The following is a 19,227-nucleotide window of genomic DNA, read 5'->3' on the forward strand; positions in this document are numbered from 1 at the left end:
GAGGTTATGGAGCTCTGGTATGAATAAAAATGTATTGACAAAACAAGTGACCTTAGTCTTACTACAAATAGCATTGAAACTCAAAACACACTTTAGAAATACAATATTGAGTGACTGTGAAAACATGTTTTTGTACTTTATGGTATTGTCATGGAGAAAGATGGTTGACGTCACCACCACACGGCAAGAACACATGCTTCCTCTTTTAACAGGCTTCATTTGTATATTGTTGAATTTTAAAATTGTATTTCTGAAATGTTGGGTCGTATCCTGTTTTTATCTAATAGTTATCGTTTTGAATCTCCATATGTAGATATGTAGATTTTAATTTTAATGTAAATTATGATAGAAATATTAGAGATTTTATTGTACGCTGTACCTTGCTATGTCAGTAAACCTGGTACACTCTAGCCCGACAAAATAGGTTGACATTAAAATGTGGTTATTTTTGTCTTGCATAACATGTTATTGACGACACAGAGAGTAATGTGACATTGAAAATACATTGCGTGCGTAATAAACATTGTGAATTATAAATAACAGGGACCTTGAAAGAAGACTATTTGTTCACGCAAACTATGTTAATACAAATTTTAAACATAACACGCCCATTAAGTATTGAATCAAGAGTCGATGAAGTGAAGTAGATTTAAAACGAGTTAAACTGACTATGGAGCAGTGTTTGAATTTGTTTCAAGACCAGCATAACATATCACCTAAGAACTTGACCATTATTCTATATTTGTTCTTATATTCTTTGTTTTATATTTCTAAAAGTTAAATGCTTGTTTCATAGATTCTTCGTAAAGATAAATTATGTCAAATCAAAATCAAATTTTTATATTGTTATGTTATTGATTATTCTTAAAAATTCAAAATGTTGATTTTTTTCAAATTCACATGTGATACTTAAAATGCCAAAACAATTTTGAAACGTTTTATGAGCTATCATTAACATCAACATTTTGATTTTTTAATTTTGTTTTTAATCCAAATATTAAATAACTCATACAAAAACGAAAATTGCACATAGCAGAGCTAACTTAGCGAAAAGCATTAAGTGTTCTTTAATATGGCTTGATTTGTGGGACAATTGTAGGCTTATACTTTCTTTAATAGTTGGAAAACGATTGCATTATTACAGCTTTGCTTACATATACAAGTGCTGTTTCTCGGTAGAGAGGAGTAGGAAAGGCCTTTACATGTGAATTGAATTGCTGATGTGGCATCGATGAAAGCAAGTTCAAGCTTGTGGTGATGCATCATTGTTATTTCGTTCACTAGCGACTTACTTTTTCCGGTTGCGCACTAATTATTTCCTTAATCATAGTAGTGTTGCAATGTCTGTAGTAATAATGGGATTGTTTTTTTTAAACGAGTCCACTCGTATGTTCCCATACATGTAGATGAAAGGGTTGAGCCTTCCGTTTTTGTAAAGTTTGCATAAAAACTCAAAACCTATATGTTTTTAGTTGAGTCACTTGGTGTTAAGTATGGTATTGGATGGTAGATACAATCTTAATACCAAAATGAGGGGTTAAATGTCCTCGGGTGATTTATCCAGAACTTGTTGTTATGAACGACACTACAAATTAGGTCGCTCACTCGCCATCCTTCCTGTGATGTTGATGACCTATTTGGTGGAGCCTTTGGAATTTTGATCACATAATAGAACACATTTGACAATATTTTTCTCTCTATTTCTCTGTTCGCTTTTGAATTCTTCTTGATGAATTCATCAGAAATTAATAATATTGAATACCTTCAAATATCACCTCACCGAATAAACAAAATAAAGAAATGAGAAATTATTCATACAATGTATAAGTTTTCTCTTTTTTTTTTTACTTGGATTTATTATTTATGGTCGTCAAAGATTCTAATAATCAGTCAGGCTTTTTACCGAAGGAGATTCCACATTGTATAAACTATAAATTATATACGATGAAATTGTAAAACATTTAGACAAAGGCAAAGAGGCCATAATGATTTTCTATGATATTAGCAAAGCCTTTGACAGAGTTTGGCATGACGGTCAAATGTATAAACTAAAAAAATATGGTATATGTATTAATATGTTAAAATGGTTCACATCATACCTTCATGATAGGCATAAGTCCTTGGTCCATTTTTGTTTTTACTATATATTAATGATATTGGTGATGAATTAGCCTCAAACTATTTGCTGATGATACCTCCTTATATGGTCTCATTGAGGGAGACAGGCAAGAATGTGCTAATATTGAACATAATATTAATATTAAACGATAGTTTAAGGAAAATTTCAATCTGGGCTAGAAAATGGGGAATTATCTTTAATTTAGATAAAACTGTATCCCTACTCTTCTCGAGGCGGGTTGACTCTTAGACACTGCATCCTAACCTATATTTCGATGAATCACAAATTATTAATGTTTCTAATCATAAACACCTAGGTTTGTTTTTCAACAGCAATGCTAATTGTTCTAACCACATAAACTGTATATAAGAAAAAGCCTATAAAATAATTAATGTACTTAGAATGTTGGAATACAAAACTGATTGAAAAGTACTTGAAACTATATAAATCACATTCATTCGTCAAATTCTGGAATATGCAAATATGATATGGGCAAACTGTACGCAGAATGAATGCAGTGTCTTGGAGTCTATCCAACTAGAAGCAGCACGTATTATTTCAGGTTTAAGACGTATAACAAGTCAAAATATCTTATATAGAGAATCTGGTTTTATTACACTTAATAGAAGAAGACATATGCATCAAAATATTACTTTTATAAGATATATAATAAGAAATGCCCCTCTCATGTCTATGATATAATTTAACCGTACATTAATAGTAATACTGACAATTATCATCTTCGCCACAATAGAATGTTTGATGTTCCTATACCAAGAACTCAGTTATATAATACCAGTATTTTCCCGTAACTAATGTCTGAATGGAATAATCCCACTTGCCTGTACCCCACAATGATATACATTGGATTTTTCCACTCAGATGAAATGGATTATCAACCCCAATGTACTGATATTTTCAAATACAATGGTGATCGAAAATTAAATATTACCTTTTGTCAACTTAGAAACTGTGCCAGTAACCTAAATTCAGATCTATTTAAATCGCACCTAATTGCTTATGTAGTTCTCCTGTTGAGGACTGTGATCTCTTCTTCTTCCATTGTACTCTGTATACTAATCAAAGGCAAATTCTCCTGAACTCCATTTCTGCTCTTGACATTATTCCATTAAATACTCAGACTTTTCTTTATGGATGTTGAAGACTCGATATCAATATGAATATTAGTATCTTGTAGATGGTTCAAAGATTCGTTAAAGATACAAGACGCTTTAACTAGATTACACTTATTTGTTTATCACATGACTTTGCTGTATGGAATGATACCAGTACATAATTGTACTATGTGCTGTCCACCAGCCTAATTTTAATTGCCATTTTTTGTACAATCTCGTTTTTGTAACAACAATTTTCAAAAAATTAATAATGACATGCAAATATCAATATATATAATATACATATACTTATCATTACTTCAATTGAATACGATGTGTGTAAACTGTTTATAACTGTAAGGAGATGGCGCTCATAGGCTTTGCCTGTTGCCAAATTCTTTTGTATCTAAGATCTGAACAACAATTATTCTAAAATGAAAATGGTCGTCAAAGAAACCGAGAAAGTATAATAAACGTTGACAATCATAGGGTCAATAGTATCAACCCTGTTGCTAGTTTATGTAAGCATCCTTGCGATTTTGATTCTCAGCATCGTCGCATCTTCATCAACGACTTCATTATGTTTCTATGGTATTTATTGCTATCATTATCAAAACAGAAACTCATTTCAAGAATACACCGTAGTTAGGTCATCTCCATTGACACAGGTATTCTTCCATTTTTTTTATTTTTTTTTTATCTCTTTTAAGATTGGTGCAGAAATCAGAAGAATTGTGGATATTATAGTAGAAGCATAAAAATTGGCATGAATGTAGGGAATTATAAAACGATACATTTTGGATATGGGGCCAATCAAAAGAAATCAAAATGGCCGCCAAATGTTTGCACAGAATGGTGCAAAAATCAGGAATATCGTCGATTTTAGGATAGAAACATTAAACTCGGCATACAGGTTGAGAATTATACACCGATTAATTTTGGATATTGGGCTAATCAATGTCTTTCAAGATGGCTGCCAAATTAAAGTTTGCCGCAAATCCAAGACGGTCACCAAAAAATTGTTAAATCTAATTCACATGTACATTTGTATACTCATTTGTTAGTAATTTCTTACATTTTGTGCACAATAGTTATTACATTGTTTATGTATGATCCGACAATCATGTAAACAAAGCTTGACTTAGATACTGCCTTAAAAAATCAAGATGGCCACCATTTTTAAGATGGCACAAGTATTTTTCAAAACCTGCATAAAAACATACAATTCCTACACTTAATGTTACTAATTTTGATATTAACTCATAACTCGTTATAGTTAGTCTTTATGTATGACAGTGTACGTATTGAACATTATTTTAATACTTATTGCACATTTTAAATCAAATCAATGGTGCCCTCTGCATTCAAAATGGTCCAAATCGTTGATAGAAGCAATAACTAAAATTTGTGGTGTATCTGTATTAACAGATAGGTGCACAGTATGTTTAATTTGAAATTTATAATTTTGTTTAAAATCTAGAGAATGTTACATTGATGTCATGATGGTGATATTAAGTGTGTAGGTTTACACTTAAAGGCAAATCCATGTACCTGGACTTTGTTATGTTATATATATTCAGCTAATTAGAGTACTCCTTGAATCAAAATATATGGTTACAATCGACATTACATTTGCATAATGCGGTACACATCAGATTTTTTTGGCACATTTGCACTCTTCAACCTATTTCTGCATGCACATCAGATCAACTGCTGGCATGACTTGGCTCGTCAGTAATTGTGGTTCACGGTGGTTCCTACGTCTGTCCATGGCTTCTTGCCATCCTCTATCATTAGGACAAGGAAGGGCAGGAGAAGCTGTTACCACCTGTTTCTAAACATATCCCGCTGTAATGCCACTTTTTTTGCATGATGCGTCAGGGCCGCAAATGTGGGAGGCAACTCCAATGTTCTTTTTTTTCTTTGTAAATAATTCCTTGCTAGCTTCATTTATACATGAGCAGTTACTTGTTCGGTTATACATGAGGATGACAAAGCGTTCTAGTTCCAGCATATTTTCAGCTAACGCTTGTTCGTCTGATGACTCAATACGTGCTAGGAATGTTAATGTGGCCTCATCGAATACTTTCCATATATCACATGCTGTTTTCTTCTCCTCACTGCCAAACAAGAATGATGCTTGATCACAGCCTGTGAATGCATGAAATACAGGTAATGCCGCAGACTTCTATGGACCCAAAGAAGAGGTTATATCATGTACTGGAATGGACCTGTTATTCTTGCCAACCCAAAAAGCTATCCAGAATTGTCCTATTTGCGGTATGTTGTGGAACATAGGAACGATTATTGCTACTTCATCATTATCAACGGTCCTGATGAAGTGTCGAGAATGTCCTGCATTTACACAGTTTGTTGCATGGAGCATCTGGCGAGTGTCAGCTTCCTCTTGTTTGCACGGGAATAGCGCCGACAGATTGCACTCAGATGATAACAGCGCACCTTCGTCGCACTTGGTGATGAAAAAATTGCACCACATTCTATTGTTACCGACTGTTTTGCAAGGTATCAAAATAGTTCAGTTTTGTTTTCATCAATTCTGAGAAATGCGTCCAAGTTTCTTGGCAGCTTTGTTGAGGCTTAAACACGTCGTCTCACCCCTTTCCCTCTTTGTTCCTTGTGCTTGATTTCAAACTGTCGCATATTAACGTGTCCCATACGATGTCAAATCTCGTGACGTATTCCAGTTGCCCTTTCAGGTACTTCACACAAACACTTCTTCTGAATATTCTTGGAACATTATCGCTTCACCTGGTTTTGGGATGTTCACAATAGCAGCACCATCATATAATTTAGCATCAACATCGGGTGTACTATCCTGTGTGTTACGATGGGTTTCCAGTCATGTTAGCAATGGTGATTTTGTGCACAACCTAATGGTACCAAAGTGTGACAGAACAGGTGGATAAGCCTCGTTTTCATGACGAAAGAATTCGTCGAGGTCACAACCACGAACCTGACAGGACACACAGAGTTGTGAGAATAAGGAGAATCTTTTCTTAAGAGAATTTATGTGTATTTTTTCCTTATTTACTTCCCATGCCGGGAATAATAATGGCAGCTTGTTTCTCTTCAGAGATGCAAAGAATTTTAGACCAACCTGATTTTTACAAACTCCTCAAACTATTGGAGTGGTTCAGCTGTGGTTTGCTGACACAAACAGCATTTATTCCAGTCGATGTTATTCTCCCTCGACAGTGAAACTGATTTGGGTGCCTTTCCTGGGTGGTCAGAATTTACAACCATAAATGTCTTACTCGTCATTTCGTAATTTTCGCTCGATAAATTTCCCAAAAGAACACAACATAAAATTATGTTAATTCCTATAAAGAAAAGAAACAAAAATACTTAGGTTCACATTTTTCTACAATTTCATCAATAACAATTGTCTGGGTAAGAATAACCTATAACACCGGGTCAAAATAAAAGTTGTCAACCAGGGAAATTTTAAACAGTATGTTGTATTTAATATTGTTTTTATTATGTTGAATGCAAGTGTATGCCAATAAAACTTTTTATACATACATATCACTATTGATTACGCAAGAAATGTACTAATTTTGGCTGTCGCAGACCTTGATCATATTTCGAAGTGACCTTTTTCGCGGTTTTGATCATAATGTGCATATATACTTGAACGATATTGAATGATTTATCTTTGCAGACAGTGATATAGTGAGACATTTGCCATCATTACTCACTTTTAACGGACTTCCAACCATGGAGATCATCAGGTGCAACCATCCATTGTTTTCGGTATTGTGTAGCATGAAAAATGACCCCTGAAATCTAAACATACACCAACAATTATATTTTTCACACAAAAATCGATCTAATCTGATTTGTTTGTTCTTCTTTTGGTTTTTCTTCTGCTACTGCTAAATAACAGTTTAATTCATTGTTTCGGAAATAAATATATGACTAGAATTAAATATATATGATATAAATATGGTAGTGACAATGAAGAAAAAAGCCGCCATTTAAATTTAAAAAAAGGCATCAATAATGTACAAAATCATCGAAATATATTCAACCTAATGTTGTAGTACATACTCTACTTGTTAAAGATGTGATTGAGTGCAGTACTAGGCCCCACTTACTGACTTCATACCCAGTGTTGGCTCCTGGTTTCATATAACATGTCAATACATTCTATGTTTACTCCATAGTACGATATTGTCTGTCATGAAAAAAAGCGAATTTGCATAAAAGCCAGAGATTTCTTTCAGTTTGTTTGTAGATATATATTCAACGCATATATATCAGCAAGAAGAAATGCACCAAACAATGCATTAAGAAATATTCACAAAACCAAATGTCTTCCTTATCAACTATGGGCTCCAATGGCAAGCATCAATCATTGATTTCCAATGACAAAGCGTCATGTCCAAGAACAAGGTCATTTTCCCCACGCTGATTGAAAACATAGATAGAAACATAATCATATCTAGGACAGTTTTGGTACAATGTAACAAAATCAATCAAATATGTCTGTCTGTTGTATTTACACATTTTCTCCCTTCTCTCTCATTATCCCTCCCGATGATTGTATGATGCAGTAATGTGTACACACTTTTTGTGGGTTTGCTATTGGGGTTATTCTTAACCACATTAAATGTTATGTTATCAGGGTAGCAATATCTATATCTCAACGTCCTTGTATTATCTCGCCAACAGTGTAAATACGCATGGTACAGCTTTACCTATGGATTTGTTTCGATGTAGTGTCGGTGTTTTTAGTTTTAGAGAAAGGGTTTACATTAATGTCAATTTACAAAGTGTGTGGCAAGCATCAATCATCGATTTCCAATGGCAAAGCGTCATGTCTAATAACAAGTTCAGTTTCCCCACTCTGTGTGAAAACATAGATAGAAACATAATCATATCTAGGATTGATGGTGTGTCGGTTTTTTAGTTTTAGAGAAAGAGTTTAAATTAATGTCAATTTACAAAGTGCTTGTAATATCATAGGGTACGTAATGAAAATAGCTTACCTAAGCTATCTATTAATTAATTTATTTTTTAAATGAAGCCACGTATTGTTCAAAAGCTGTCTGCTTCAATCAATGACAATTACAGATAACGACTGGCACTATTTACGGATTATCGTCATAGCAGTGCAACCCGAGTGCCACCATTGCACCATTTAAAAAAACGGTTCTGAACTGAAAGTCTAGGTGTCTGTATTCACATCTCTTTGACTTCCAGTTTCTGATTTGTGCATACAAAACACACGCCTGTCTTTCGATTCGGTGTTATTTTCAAAGAACACGAGGCACTTTTTTATTTAAAAGTATCGAACCTTGACACATATTTGTTCAAAGGTAACAGTGGTCGGCCTTGATACGACAAGGCAATCAATGGGGAATGGCATCACCTAGATATAGACTGTACGGCAAGATAACCTAATTTATATAGCGTTTCCCTTCCACGTCATGTAATCTTGCTACGACGTCTAATCTGGAAAACACTTATATCTATTTTTGAATTGTTCCCTACAGATCCTGGTATGACGCTCAAATCGTATCACCCAATGGGTTCTCCCCACGACGATTCAGTATAGCATTATGGAAATTACTGTCACAACTGAATGCAGTTTTTAAAGAGTCTCCAAATAATACCATTAAGTGAAAATAAATGACGGGTTAATTTGTCTGCACTTTAAGATAGATAAAGGTGATAAATATATAAAGACACAACCCGATAAAACAAGATACTATATCTAGGTCAAACGGCTGAATTCAGATTACACGAAAAGGTTCAATGCTAGGTAATAGGTCTAATGTTATACTTGAGCGATAAAATCGAAAACTTGTACGTCCCCTATTTTGAACTTTCCTTTGTTAATACGTTTCCTTAAATGTTGGCGTTTCAAAAGATTTATCTTGACCTCGTTCTGTGTTATGTTAATGGCAGAACGTAATAAAGAACAGACACCTCCAAACGACTTCCCAGCTAATTATGTGGCGTTCCTAGAACAAACCTAGTTACATTACAGTCAATGACCTGCATGCTGACAGGTCATTAGGTATTGATTACCTTGCTATGGTTTCTTGAGAAATAAGACGTCCGCCTTGGCTATCTCCTACGTTAGTGACCCTCCTACTCATTGCCAGCTGGTCCACCAGAGCAGATGTTGAACCTTGTATTTGGGTCACTAAAAATATATATATATATTGAATAAACATGAAGAGCCCTGTGAAGGGTGAAAACAGCTAGTATTTTAGTCGGTCGTTAATTGTATTTTCTCTATATTTTCTTCCTTCACATGGAAATTTAATCCTTTTTTATTATATATATATATATATATNATATTGAATAAACATGAAGAGCCCTGTGAAGAGTGAAAACAGCTAGTATTTTAGTCGGTCGTTAATTTATTTTCTCTATATTTTCTTCCTTCACATGGACATTTAATCCTTTTTTATTATATATTTATATATATATATATTATATGGGGCAAAGAAGTAATTCCAACAGTGTCCTACGGACATACCTCCATTAGGATCCAGTGTTATATGGGTTTTTTCCGTCTATATTACTTCTTTGACCCATATATATATATCGAATATATAAACAGCGTCTGCACATTTATTGAAAAAGTTAAAGCAGTGCTATAGATTTATGTGTTGTTGTCATATCTCCATTTCAAAGTATTGCACATAAATTGGTTTTATGAGCAATTGCTTTCAGAAAATATTATTCAAAATAATTCTTATCCAAGATATGGACTCTGTCATGTTTTGGTCACCATATACAATTTTTGGGGGATTTGCCGATTGATTCAAATTGACAAGTGATGAAAAGATGTTTATTGTAGATGACGTGATACCATATCCTTCGCATGGTAACAACAATGAAATCCGTCCTAAATGCTAAAGGTTAGACAGGAAATATTAGTGTTGCCGCTGTTTGTTTACTCTTAAATGACGCAAATGTGAGATCCTCGATTGAAGATGGGGAGGGAGTGGGTGATCTGGTGGACCACGTTAAGGTCATCTGTGAACATCTATCCAACCCCACCAGATTGATTTATATATAAGATGGAAATTGTTGTGAAAACAGTTAATATAAATTAAGGGTTACAACTTCAACTGATGATAGCGTCACTCAACAGATAATATCAGATGGCAATAATTTCAAAACGTAAGTGAGGCCATATAACAGCTAAGGTCAAATAACAACTGCTTCAACAACGATGGAGGGAATAGTATACATTACAAGTCGACGGTGTCCAAACAGCAGCTTATGTCATAAGCGTCTGTAAAAGTACCAGCTCACTATGTCATGGCATCATGACACTCCACCCATTCACATAATTCTGACATAGTGCTGCTTAGGGAAAACTGGTACAGCACCGCTGAAAGGAATGGAGAGAAAAGAAAAACAGTTTCAATATTTCCTCAATATTAACGTAATCATAGGGCTACCTAATCTCCTGTTGAAGAACTGTGTGTTATTTCAATATGTATGAATAGTGAATAATAATAACAGTAGTGTTGCACCCTGCAGCTACCATGCCCTATGTATGGCCAATTTAAAAAAAAGATGGAAAAACAAATCTAAATTAATGATTGCATATATTCTAAACATAAGATATTTTAGAGTTTTTAGAGTATTTAAAGTAATTTTGTGTTATTTTTACTGGGTTTTTTCTCATATCCTTTCCTATTTCAAATGGCATGTGTATCAAAACAGCAACAATTCCAATTAAGATAATTTAAAAATATATTACCAAAAATGTGTAGAGAACATAAGGTAGCAGTATACAGTAGAAATGGTCCGACTCTGATAAACAAGGCAGATGTCGAGGAAATGTAAACACAGCGGATTTATCCTACACAACACATGTATACATGTATACATATGTGTGAACTGCATTACATTTACAATACATATAAAGTAGTGAGAAGTGTATAAACCTTTTTTTTCTATGTATGTCACTTGTGTGAAAACCATGGTTACCACATCAAAAATCACATTTGTAAAAAAAAAAAAAAAAAAAAAAACAGCACACGACGCAAAACTGCAAAAAATCAAGTTTGACAACTTTACTGGGACCCAGATAATTCTGCAGCCAAGTAGGTAATCTTTATTTTTTGTAAAGCTAGCTTTTCATGTGTAGGCACCCTTTTGAATTATGGCCAAAATTTTGATCTCGAACGAAAAACCTTTTATTTTTTATTTTTACAAATGTGAAGCTCACATCATGCTTATACCAATTATAGTACAGTTTTATTTTCATAGTATTTTTACATATCATTATACAGGGGTTAGCCATTTAAAAAAATATCACCCATGGTCACAACCCTCTACTGTAGACTGCTACCTAAGCTTTTCTTTATTTTTTATAATCTTCTGACATTTATCAATGTGCCTTACAAATGGGTCTTATTTTATTTGTGTTGACAATGCTGGGTTACTTGCAATTTTGACAGAATTAGGAAAACATGAAAAAGTATTCTGTCCTACTTGTTCAGTTATCGAGTTCTAAACGATTTCTCAATATTTTGTTCTACAGAATGTAACTGTCATTCCGTGTGTAATTGCACTCGCCCAGTCGTCCCAGGAAACAACAAACACAAATCTGTAAAATAAATGCTTTTGAAAAACATGTTGTACAACATATTATTTTGAAGTGGTAAATTATACACATTTTTAGAAATGTTTGAATGTTTGAAACTGGCAAAGGACAACACAAAAGAAAGCTAACATGATGAACGTTTTGAACTTTAGGGCAATATAAGCACGAGCTTATTAATCGTCAGATGTAAGTTTCGATCACCCAACTGATCACTGATTATAAAGTGTAATTACACGAACACATGTGCACAATCCCAACAAAGAGATAGCTGATAGTTGATTAGATATTCTTTTGTTTTACCTGTACTCGATATGTATTTAACCACGGCCTTGCAGACACAACTTTAATGATTCGCTGTGCTGTAACATATTACAACTATGGATTCAAAAACTCGCCACTAATATGATCAGAAAACAGAAGGCATCAAGTGGAGACCAGAGGCAATGAGAGGGAGTTACATTATACTTCTACTTGGTACAAAATACAGTACAACAATCCTCGCATTAGAAACAAGTGGTTATCGCCTATTTGATTTGATATATACGATAAAATTTCGACACTTATCAACAGCAAAGGTTTTTATGACATTAAGTTTGTGATATCTACCCATCAAGCTTCTGCCATCTGTGCTAATATCAATATCATCATAATCATTTGCTTGTCATCTTATGCATCTTTTGAGGACAGCCATTTTCTGAGGTAATGCGTGTAACATTTTGTTGTGGCGTGTCGTCTTCTGAGGTGGGCATATTTTATGTTCCTCTGACAAAAATACAGTTTCCTGTCATAAGTACATGAAGCTAATCACATTGTGGAAGCATAAAGGATTCGTAGTAGGCGGTGAAATATTACTTGAAACCCTTTTAACTCTAACACTGCAGCCCTAAGCCATGATTACCACCACTATGACATACTTTCCTATTTTGAAGGCAATTTTGTTGTTGGGCGAGCTACCACCTATTTGAGGAACATTGTGAAATGTAAAGGATGGTACATGACATCTTAAAGAACTATTGTAAAATGGAAATTATATACAACACGACTGAAGATTGACGTGAAACGGAAACAATTAGGCAGCTTGCACTGGTGTCAGACAATGCGAAACTATTTTTTCGAGTATGATTCATGGTACCAATGTTTACTTTGTAATAATTATCACACGTTTGCCTGCCTCCTATGGGTTACACAATGTAATGTAAATATGTAAGGATGATATAGAACAAAATCATCCAATACCATGTGGGTGTTACTGGTATATCTCTCGTGGTGGTACCTATAGGGACGACATGGTCTCCGTTAATTGCACATCTCTGTTGAAAGGAAATCGTTCACGTAATCTACAATTGCATAATACGATTTTAAGCGAAAGCTAAGCCCATTCACAAATTTTCAAGTGGTACATTCTCAGTCAACGTATCATTATAACTGCATATTAAGTATCGACTTGTTATATGAATTGTATTGACAAATGCATTGGATTTTAAACGTATATCATCAAATGTTAATCAAAATAACCACGAAGTTAAAGACAAATAAAAGCACTTAACCGGCGGTATTCAATTAGGGTCTGGTTGTGAAATTATCTGGCATCTTCTTATGCCTTACATATCGACTACTTGCTATCTTTTAATAACAGGAAAAGTATTAGTCATGTATATAGGACTCTTGTAAACTTGAACGTAATGATAATATATACTACTCACGTTTTGCTAAGGATCACTTTTTATTTTTTGTCACATGTGAAAATAAATATCTTATTTGGTTTATACTGAAATAATTTTTGAAAAAATGATTGTTCTTTTAATTCATCAGCATACAAAATTCCAAAACTCGTTATTACACTCAGAAAATAAGCCAAAGGAAGGAAAAGGGTTACCTTTAAAATTGGTAACAACGAGTTATTCACTAAAAAACTTAAATTGAACAAAACTCATCCTAAATAAACAGAAACCTTTTCAGTATCGAGTGTGAAGCTCATGACCATCAATTACAGCTTCACAACATCTGCGCATGCCCCGTAGGAGATCGCGTATCCGGTTTTGTGGGATAGCTTTCCACTCAGCTACCAAAGCTGTTGCCAGCTCCAGGAGCGTTCTTGGCTGAACAGTTCTGGCAGAGAGATGCTCGATGGGATTTAGATCCGGCTGGCGGGCTGGCCAATCCATTCGTTGAATAGTCTCTTGCTGTAGATACTGCTCAGTCACCCTTGCTCTATGTGGCCTAGCATTATCGTCCATAAGGATGAAGTCAGGGCCGAAAGTCCCAGCGTAGGGTCTGACATACAAATGTAGGCATCAAGGATTTCATCGCAGTAATCAAGGCCGTAACGGTACCACTATGGAAGACATGGAGGTCAGTTTTTCCACGAAGGCCTATGCCTCCCCACACCATCACTGAACCTCCGCCATATCGGTCATGTTCCACACTGGAAGCTCTCCCCAGGTTGTCTTAATACTCTTACGCGCCTGTCGGTGAAGTCGAGACAGAATCTGGACTCGTCAGTAAAAAGAACCGGTTCCCATTCCTGAAGAGTCCAAGTGCTGTGAGCTTTGGCCAAATCTAATCGATCCCTAACATGGCGGGAAGTTAAGGGAACTCGTATTGCTTGTCTACGTGACCTTAAACCAGCATCATGAAGACGGTTCCTAACTGCCTGAGTGGCTACCCGAGTACCAGAAACATTTAGGAGGTCATTTAAGCTGGGACAGTTTGGAACCTGTGACGCCGTGTCTGTTTGAGCAAAAGTCGGCCTTGGCGCTGCGTTGTAGCTCTAGAACGATCTCTCCATCATGACGTCTGAAAGGGTTACCGTTAGTTTGGAAACGATTCCACATTCTTGCCAGCACACTTTGAGACACCCCAAGGTCTGCTGCAAACCTGACGTTGAGACATGCTAGCTTGCAGTATTCCGATGTCCCAATTAATTTCACCGTCATTTAACCGTTATCTGGTTCGTCTTTGTGCCATACTAAAACAAAAACACGCAAAGAATATTCATCAAATTGATTTCTTTAACAATTTGAACAACGCCTTACTTAGCCTAGCTTATCTTTTGAAAGGGGTTTACAGGTTGACTGAACACACCCACACAGGACGATATCCTTTCTAACATTTTGATTTTTTTTTTTCAAAAAATAGGTGATCCTTAGCAAAATGTGAGTAGTATATTTAAGCATTGAACTGTTTTTGTATGGTATTTATGATCTATTTGAATGACACAGCTTTGCAAGCAAACAACATAATGCGCGATATGTCATTCAAACAGATCACAAATACCATACAAAAACAGTTCAATACTTATATTTACGTTTTCTCTGCCTCTTATGTTCTTTTTTAACTTACAATTTATATTTAAAATTTAAAATTCCCGTCTTATCGACAGTCCACACAAATTCGTTCAATAGTTGGAACAGCGTGTTGTCGAGTGCTGATTGGCAAACAAAGTAGTACTTTGAAATTTTAACAAACACTTCAATTTTTTTCAACAATTCAGTATCAATACAATTGCGTATGATATGTTTATAGGGTGATTTAAGTTAAATGCAAATGTAAATATATATACATAGTCTTCATCTTTAGCCACTTGATCTTTATTTACAATATGACCAACAGGAATGGCTTACTACTATGAAGTTCTTGTCGTGAACGTTTTAGTCAAATAAAACCCTGACGATCGCTCATATACTGAAAATATAGACCCCTGACGAAATGTTATGCAGTTGATGATGCCATGAGCTGAAGCCAACATCAAGTGTGATCAGTTCTATCTTTTGGAAAAACCGTTAATAATTATAGCAACAACAAAAATAGCACAATATCTGGGCCAATGTTGTGATGGAAGAAACATTTTGGAGAAAGGATGGTCTAAATTGACTCCAAGATCTTTTAAGTTCTTCAAAACTCACATTCGATTTATTCAACTTCTAGAGCATACAGTGTAACAATCTGGCTGTAACCCTGATTTAATGGTACTTTTTATGGTTGCAAGAAGATTTGATGATGGTTTGGTTAAGCAACTGGTATAAATATTCAGGCTTAATTTGTTATACATCTTTTATAATGAATGGGGTTGTCGTCGTTTCTCTTTCTTTCTTTACGTCTTTTTCATGACTTTTTATTCCCGTTTCATCAAATAACTTAAAGCATCAACTTCTCTTTAGAGTTTTCATATTTAAATCAAACACAACAACCAGTCTAGGTCAGTGACTTCAAACGAGTATATGCAGCTAAGTGTCTGATCCTTACAATTGTATGCTGCTGAGGCTTATTGGCATTCACATCCATCTGCCAAGGTATCCCGTTGTCATCCTCTCAATTGTCTCTATTGCTGTCATCGAGACATCATACACCAGCAGAGGCCACAGTCGTGGTAACAATCCGTGCTGATAAATACTTAAATTCTCCTTATAGATCTCTCCTGTTTTCAGATGTCGTCCATTCCTCTGTCTGGTATCACGTGACTGCTACGCTTGCCATACCTGTCAGGGAGTCATTCCAGAACTTCACTAAGTACTTGATCTCTTCTCTGAGACTGGTGGAATTGTCTCTCCACCAATCTGGAACTTCTCGACCTTCATCCTCTCCTTCTACGGGAACATCAAGATTACTGGTGTTGAGAACAAATAGTGTGCAGCCTGTTACAATGCCCATCTCCAACCGTTGCCATCCTGCACAGTGAAACTCATCCTGAAGAAATTAATGTACCCTTGCAGCATTCTACGAATCTCTTCCACGCTTGTATGCTCAACACATCCAAAGACTCCGGAAACCCCTCCCTTATATACTGCACTGTCCTTGTAATTGTTTATCAGGATAAAGTCCATCATGCGTCTTGCCAGAACTGCCATGAAGTCTTTTTCTTCTACATTCAACATTGACATGGTTCGAGACTGTCCTAGTGTCTTTGAGTTCTCCTCCTTGGGAATAAAACTACACTCTGTATAATGTCAAGTGTCTGCTAGACTCCTCCTCATTCATGCCACACTGACCTCCGCTATCGCGTTGTGAGTTACGGGCAGTTCTTATACACCCGATTGGGAATTCCATTTGGTTCCGGCGATGGTGCTGCTGTTGCTTTCCTGCTGACTTCCGTCGCTTCTTTGAGGTTTTGTTCACTGTCGTCTAACATCACCGTAGGTTTGTTTGGTGTCAGAGAGGCCCAAGGTCTCCTCCCCGATGGGGGTCACTATGTGTTGCCTTTAGGAAGTTTTTTCTTCCTCTCTCTCATATGATAATCTTCCTGAGCCTTCACTGCCTAGTATATGTAATGTGAACATGTGGATGTTCAATGTGGATTTGCTGTAAGCCTAGCTCTTTTCCGCATTCTCTCTCTCTTCCTCTATCTACGGAGAATTTTCAATCACTCCCTGATAGTGCTCCGTAACTAACTTATTTCGTCATTTTCAGCTTACTCTGCTCTTTTGAACTGCTTCTGAGAGCTTGGTTGCAGTTCTTTTCTCCTGGCCAAATATATCCACGCCGGTATTGTACGTGACTGTAACCATTGCTGTCGTCTTCCTACCCAAGCCACCTGCCAATGTGATGCTGAGTATATGTTACCAACATCCCCGTCGTACTGCTCCAGTTCAGAGAACCTGCTGTTTGCTAGCCATCGCACCTTCTCGTGTCGTTGCCCTCCCTCCTGCCTGTTGTGAGCTACACCGTGTTCTCCGCTCTGCTGTACTGCTCGGATACCGGAGTCGTGTCCATTGCATACTTCCTGTTGGGTCGCTCATCATCACCCACTCTCGAGCGGCCTCTTGGTGTCTTCATATGTAATGTACCTGCCTATAGCAAACATGACAGGTGGAGGATCATGGAGGATGCGTTTCTGTGTGCTAAACTTCCACAGCTTGATCACCAATCTTCCTGGCTGCCTCCTGCCTAACTAGGTTGTTAATTATTGCCCTCTTCACAGTCGTCGTACGGTCTTTTGAATATTGTCAACTCTGGGCAAAGAACATAGATGATGGTCTCAATACAGGAGTCATACTTTTAGAATTTAAAAGGGCGTTTGATTTGGTTGACCATGATGTTTTACTTAGAAAAATTGCTCTGTATTGAATCGAACAGAATTCATTGTAATGGTTTAAATCTTATCTTGACAACAGGACTCAAGTAGTATATCTTGTAGGTCATATGTCAGAAGGCCGTACAATTACACATGGTGTGCCTCAAGGATCAATTCTTGGTCCTCTTATGTTTTTAATTTTTATAAATGACTTGCCCCTACATGTTGTATCTGACACTAATATGTATGCAGACGACTCTACCTTATCAGCTGTTGATAAGTCGTTAGCTAACATTAACAGTCTATTGCAATCTGATTTAGACAATGTTAGTAAATGGTGTATTGAAAATAAAATGACGATAAATGTCAAGAAAACAAAATGTATGTCCATTGCCTCAAAACAAAAGCAAAAAAGAACCTGTTTAAATTTAGAATTATTTATGTGCAATGAACGCCTTGAACAAGTTTGCAGTGGAAAACTGCTTGGTGTACATATTGATAATGGATTGACTTGGGGAAGTCATGTTACATCTGTTTTATCTAGAATAAGGCAAAGGTTAGGGTTGTTGAGACGTATAAGCCCATATCTACCTACGGAAGGAAAGCTGAATTTTTTTTTAATTCTTGCGTTTTCCCACATTTTATGTATTGCAGTACGGTATGGTCAGGGTGTACCGCAAATTTAATGGGCAAGCTGCTCAAGACTCAGAAGCAAGCAGCTAGACTAATTTTAAATGTACCATTTGACACACCTTCTAGGCAAATGTTTGAACTTCTTAGATGGATGCCGATTGACAAATATTATAAATACAGAAGGTTGTGCATGCTTTATAATTGTCATCATCAGGTTGTACCTGAATATTTATCAAATAGTGTGTCTCTAGTGCGAGATGGTCACTGTAGGAAAACAAGATTTGCTATTGAAAATAATTTTAAGGTACCAAAACATAGAACTGTTTTTTTTATTCCAGACACTTTTTTATTGACAGTATTAATGACTAGAATGTTTTACCCAGTGACTTAAAGAAAATAGACAATTTTACCACATTCAAACGAAAACTTACTAAATACTTAGATTTTAACTTGTTTCTCCATGTAACCAAAACTTGTAACTTTCTAAATAGACTTCTTATCTAAATTATATTAATATTTTAGATTATGCTATATTAGCGTATAACTATGTCAATTTTTATTGTTTGCTATATTAGCATGTATGTATATTAGGCACATGCCATTTAATTGATGAAATACCTTTGCATGAAACTTTATGCATTCTGTGATACTCTTAACTAAGATAACTGTGATATAACCTCATATATGTCGATTGCATCAATATATATGTAACTTTTAACTAGCACGTGTATTTTACTAGCAAGATTAC

Source organism: Mizuhopecten yessoensis, unplaced genomic scaffold (assembly GCF_002113885.1).
Source record: "Mizuhopecten yessoensis strain PY_sf001 unplaced genomic scaffold, ASM211388v2 scaffold8573, whole genome shotgun sequence".
NCBI lineage: Eukaryota > Metazoa > Mollusca > Bivalvia > Pectinida > Pectinidae > Mizuhopecten > Mizuhopecten yessoensis.